The sequence below is a fragment of the Theobroma cacao genome, chromosome 7, assembly GCF_053813885.1.
Source record: "Theobroma cacao isolate CCN51 chromosome 7, ASM5381388v1, whole genome shotgun sequence".
In the NCBI taxonomy this organism is placed as follows: domain Eukaryota; kingdom Viridiplantae; phylum Streptophyta; class Magnoliopsida; order Malvales; family Malvaceae; genus Theobroma; species Theobroma cacao.
Genome location: NC_142645.1, coordinates 12,611,306 through 12,617,694, shown reverse-complemented (window position 1 = coordinate 12,617,694; position 6,389 = coordinate 12,611,306). Strand labels below are relative to the sequence as shown.

The 6,389-nt window shown below is 33.1% G+C and overlaps 1 long non-coding RNA gene across 1 annotated transcript; it reads right to left on the bottom strand.

Moving 5' to 3' along the window:
• Window positions 1–4,061: 4,061 nt before the first annotated feature.
• On the bottom strand, window positions 4,062–6,008 carry LOC148761705 (uncharacterized). Its single transcript, XR_016027330.1, has 3 exons — window positions 5,907–6,008; window positions 5,196–5,275; window positions 4,062–4,327 (listed from the first exon to the last, which is right to left on the bottom strand). It is a non-coding gene; the product is annotated as an uncharacterized LOC148761705 (long non-coding RNA).
• Between the last annotated feature and the right edge of the window lie 381 nt (window positions 6,009–6,389).

Genomic DNA, 6,389 nt, shown 5'->3' with positions numbered 1-6,389 from the left:
TCCTTTCCACCCATTTCAGGTTCAGTATAGACTGTAGATAGCTGATCTCATCGAGGACTACCATTGGATCTGCATTTTCCAAACCGTAGGTTCACAGTCCTCTTTACTTTTGTTTATTCGGGGGCCCTCTTGTTATTGTAAATTAAATTAAATATTTTGGCTTACTGTATTTCAGTATGTATAAATTTATTTAGCTTTTACGCTATAAAAATTATTCACGTATAACTTTATAAATTTTGTTTTATAAGAAAATAGAATATTTCCCTTAATATTTCTTTTATTTTCTTATTATATTCAAATAATCGTAATTTCATTTTAAATGAAGATTTTAGACTTTTAAACTCATTTTGAATATGAATTATGTGTTTTGTACTTGTATATTACATTTTAGCCAGTTTCGAAATTTTTTAAAAAAAAAATGACCAAAATACCCCTGTGTGGCGAAAATTTTATTTTGATTGTTTTTGATCTAAAATAGTATATATTCTCTAAAAGCTCGATATTTAACAATGATTGCTCACAAGAAAGGAAAGAAACTGATATGTAAGCCTTGCGGGGTTCCGGTTGGCATTCCGGATAATGAGTGTCAATCGGGACGTCGCGGCGATTGTCATGGGCCTGAGGGAGGTTCCGGGTCATGACAATTTCAAAATCTCCCAATTATTGAGAACAATTCTTCACCTTAGTTAGTCAAATTATCAATTTCATATATACATGTGTACATGAATTTTCAAATGTCAACATCTCTTGTTATGTATAGAGATCCATGTGTTCACATACCTTGGACTACCTTTTCCTTTATTCATCCGCATTCAAATCCTAGTTTCAATATAACGATTCTTATAGTGCATGTCAACCTTCTTATTATGCTTGCGTACAACTTCATAACATTCATATCTTTTCCAACCATATGTTTGAGTTTCCTTATACTATATATCATTCATCACAATGTCATCTCCATTGAATTATAATCTATTATGCGTGTATGCTTTATAATCCTATTGATGCCTCAAAGATTTATCTTAACTTGATCATTGCATCTCATGCAATACCACAATTCCTAAGAGTCATCCTTTGGTCCTTAATCATCTTTCATGCCTCTATATTACCTTGTATCTTTCTTGCATCACGATATTGATTTGTCACTTAAGACTCGAACCCATTTGAATCATGTATGCCTTAAGCATTTTCGAATTCCAATTTCCATAATATATTAGGAAAGTTTCATTATCTGACTTCATTTTCAAGGTCAACTTCTATCATCCTTTGTTCCACTCCTTCATATGAACATAACATCATTCTTCCTTAACTAATTTATAAATTGTACTTGAAATTGTAAAACTTAAAACTAGATTCTCCTCAAGTATTTTTCAATATTAATACTAATATCACTCTTAGCTTACAGCTTCCTTTTTATAATCACATAACTTAGTGCTTGCTTTAATGAGATCCAGAACAAAACTTCTCTTGAGTATTTCCTTGGGAATATCTATCTTAAACTTATGTCTCACAGCATGTGATCCCTTAACTTGTGATTTAGTCGTTAGGCTTCTCAGCAAGTTTTAAAAATTTTACGTTTCATACTAGCTGTGTATGATTAGAATCTCTTCTCAAAGATGTTTATGTATTCCTAAAACACTTACTCTTAAAGATATATAAATACGTACTCATCCATTCAATCCCTAACTCATCTTCATAGGTTTCTAGGGTGTCACACAATTAGCCTCATGTTGTTCCTAACTCTTGTCATTTTACTGTATCAAAACAGATATTACAAATTCTCGTAATGATATTCTATATAAATTGATTTTCTGTACCAGTCTCGTAATTCTTCCTTCACACTTTCATTACTTGGTATCTCATCCCAATATAGTCATCTCAAGAATCTTTCAAAATTTTTTCTTTTAATTATATGCCTATATACAAGGCAATAAAGAAGTTTTTCAATTCATTTGGGTAAACATTCTCCAGAATATTTAAGACTTCCAGATAACAAAACACAATGACCAATAACCAAAATTCAATTTGTAAGCTCATTATCATGTCACTCCCATCTTACTCATGCATCATAAGCGTGAGGTATTCGGAGCAGTATAGCGTTGAACAGTCAATGCTGAAGTATTGTAGCTGTTAGAAATTTTCTCATCAAAGCTATTTGTCTGCATTCAAAGTCACCACATCAATCATTCTCAACTAGTGGTTTCCCTTCTAGATATATATCATGAGTTCCATAAGTATAGGTACCTTCTATTTTCTTGTCATACACACTAAGCCAGATTAATACTTTCATCTCATGTCATCTTTTGACGTTTATCAGCATTCATAAAATTCCACCTCAAAACATCCTTTCCATACAGTGTAATAAATTCATTATACATATACCACTCCACACATAAGTTGCTTACTATCTACAACTTTCCTCAAATTTATTGTCATCCCTATCCCATTTATCTTCTTTGTCTTATACTCCAATAATCTTATTGACTTTCGGTATAGTTAACTACGAAAACAGGTCAGCTTCCTTCTTACTTTATTCTCACAATCCTTACTGAATCAAAATTTTATATTCCCCATATTCCATAATTTAACTTCATTGGGTTATATTTGGCCTAACTATTGCCTCATAGTGTCATAACATCACTGAATAATCCCCTTCATGCTTAAATTACAATCATTAACGTAATCACATTATCCATTCCGAATGTCATTTATAACCTTATTGCTTCCTTCTATAACCTTCCTCAATAATTATATTACCAATTTATCTCTGTTATACTAAAAGATTCCCATACATATCTGATTATTTAAATAGCTATTTTACATTTCGTTCCAGTCATACAAAATAAAAGCCACTCCTAACTCCTTTATACAGGTAACTACCACATTTTCCCTTAAACGATACTTGCCTAGATTTATGATAATACAACTTCAACTAAAGTATTAAACATCTTTAGGTTCCTCATTGTCTTGATCCGGGAACATCAATGGATCCTCTTCCTCTTGAGATTTTCTCCTTTGTTCTTCAATCCAGGCTTGTTGTATTCTCCTACGTTCCTCATCACTTATCGGTGCAACATTTCTTCCACAACCGGGACGAAAATGTCGTACACTTAACACTTTTTTTAAGGGGTTTACTCACCACTGTTACTTTCTCCTTATCCTTTTCTGGTTGTCCCCTTACATTTCTCCCACAGCCTGGTGGAAAGTGTCAGACTACTGTCACGCTCTTCCTAAAATGAATATATCCCCTTGCAATTTCTTCCCTCGTCCATTCTCTGGGGTGCTCTCCAGGTTGTTCCGAAAGGAAATCTTGTTCAATTTTCGGTGTATTGGAGCTACTCTCACTTTCAAAATTCTCGCTACTCTCAAAGCTCCTCTTATTATGAACCCATTCTGATAAGTTCTTAGGAATTCTATTATCAGGAATTCGAGACGGACCACCTTCCGAATCACCTGTATTAAGGTGCCATTTGCTTCTAGCTGTAGAATCTAGAGATCCTTCGCTATCACTATGAGAGGTATCGAGACTACCACCTATTCTAGACATGGTGTGTATGTCACTAGTGCACCTCAAAACCTATATGCAATCAAATAGTAATTATTTAATTATTTATCCATCTCAAAAGTAGGTAGATTTCTATATGTAGATGCATATATTCTATTCAATCTAACATAACTTAACTGGACTTGGGGCCACGCAGTGTCAATGTGAATTTCTTAAAACAACCTTAAAATCAAAAACTTTAAAATCCAAAGCTTTAAAATCAAAATATCTGATCTTTAAACCATTCTCTGATACCAATCTAAATTGTCACGACCCGGAACTCCCCATCGAGCCCGTGACAACCGCCGCGAAGCCTCGACAAACATTTTTCGTCATTTCCAAATCATAACATAACATATTGTTTTTTTTTTGCTCACAGGGGCATTTTCGTCATTTTTGTCGAAAACCTCGAAACTTGCTAAAAATGTAGTAGGTAAGCTGAAAATATATATTTAATGATTTAAAAAAAATCAAGTATCTAAAACGTTCATTTGAAGTGAAAATTTGACCATTTGAATATAATAAAAATATTCAATAAAATAAACTATTTTCTTGTAAAATAATTTTCATAAAACTATCGGTACATAATTCTTATAGTGTAAAAGATAATTATATTCATATATACTATAAAGCAAATAACCAAAGCATAAAATTTCTTTTACAGTGACACGTGGGCCCACATCTATCCAAAATGCATCGGAAGCTGGAAACCTACAGCTTTTACCGATTCGAGTCCAAATGAAGGTCCTTGTGAAAGTCAGCTAACTATGGAATTCCCCGAGCCTGAAATGTGAGGAAATGAGGGTGGTGAGATTATAAAATCCAGTGAGTAAACAGATACCATCTAAACTATCTAAAGTCGAGTAAATGGAGACAATTAAAATAAATCATCATATGGTAATTTCATTACCTTTCAACTCATTTCAACCAAATAAAATCAATCCATAAAAATCAAGTAATCAACTTGGCTTATGAATTTCTTAAAACTTTGGCTCGTGCCAAAACTCATACTCGGTGATACCTTGCGCAGGGCATCCAACCGAGTCCGCCAAGGTTGTTAAAATTTTGTATACACTTAAAATATATTTTTAGTTTGAGAAAAATACAGTCGTTCCTTGGTGTTGGCTGAGTTCCCCTTCACGTGGTGGTTTGGCGTGAAGTGAACCCTAAGCTTTACCCTAGGAGATACCCTACGCACCACTCCGTTCGAGGTAATAATATAATGGAGTTTATCGTGCCCCTCTAATAGGCTGGTCCACGGAACCCCCTCTGCAGTAAATAATTAATATATAATCGACCAATCAATAAAATTCATTCTAGCATGACATGGCAATTTATCGCAACCTAGCCTCTCAAGGCTGAGTACACAGTATAAATAATTCTAACACCAAAATCAGTTTAGCCATTCATGCTCATTTATTGTCATAAGCCATTCAATTCAAAATCATAAATTTGCAACACAAGCAGGCAGTCTCCAATTACTCGATTTTCAAAATCAATATTCGATTTTCCAGAGAATTTATAAAATCATTTTATAAAATTACAATTTCTCTTAAAACATAGCAATTTACCATTTAAATCCATTTTCCATAAAATCACACAGTTGTATAAAACTACTCTAGATAATTAAGACGATAATAAGTTCACTCACAGTTCTAGGAGTCGATGTACTCCTAATCCCAGTCTCCAAGCACAATTTCTGTACTTTTACTAGTGTACTTTGCTCACCACCTATCCACAATGTACAATACATAATTCATCACATCAATGCTTGACCATTATAAAATCAATTCAGGCTCGGTATATATGCATGATAGGATATACAACTTATCCGACTACCGCTTAAATGCGGTGTTGACCTAATTTGGCCTATTATCTCCAATTTAACTCCAAATCAATTCTTCTCACTTTCTACACTCCAATTATAACTAAATTACCTCAATGACTGGGAATGAGATTCAATTATCAGTCTCGATAGCAAATTACGAAAATACCCCTAGTGGGTAAAAATTCGTATTTTTGCTCCGAAAATTCTCATTATTTTTCTAGGCTCATAATTCATCATTTCTTAACCAATTCTCCTAGAATGAAAATCAAATTTATCCTCACTCAACACATGGTAAATTCGGCCATTAATGGTTGTGGGAGAAAATAAATTCTTTTCTTGTTGTTTTGTTTCTAAATATGCTAAACTAACTTAAAACACTAACATAACTTGAAATCAAATTAATCTAACAACTTTCTCTCTCCTAACCCATTTTTTCAGAATTGAATTCATCATGAAAACATGTAATTTAATCATGGAAAATAAAGAGAAATGCTTGGGAATAAGAAAACTCAAGCTTAATAGAAAAAATCTCACCTTTTTCACTTAATTTCCTTGAAAATTCACACTTTTTCTTTGATTTTCTCTCTCTAGGGTTTTGTTTTTATTTTCTCTCTCTTCTTGCTGGTTTGGCCGGCCATGGGTTGGAAGATGAGCTGATTTTGTGCCTTTTAAAAAGGAAAATAATAAATTAATAAAGGCATGACACGTGGCATCATGTCATTGGCCCCGTTTTTAAAACTTTAAAAATTTTAATCCTTTTTATCTCCACCACACAATTAGTCAATGGTTAAAATGAGGATAAAGGAAGACCATGTGCTGAAAAAATATCCTGGTGGTGGAAAATTACAATTTTGCCCCTGAGGTGGCAAAATTACCATTTTACCTTTTTACTCAAAATTATACCGAAATTAAAAATTTTCACTTCTAAACCTCAAATCTTACTCCAATGAGTCAAATTATACTCCAATAAGTCAAATGGGGCCAAAAAAAATCTTTTCTAAAATTTCAATTTTGTCC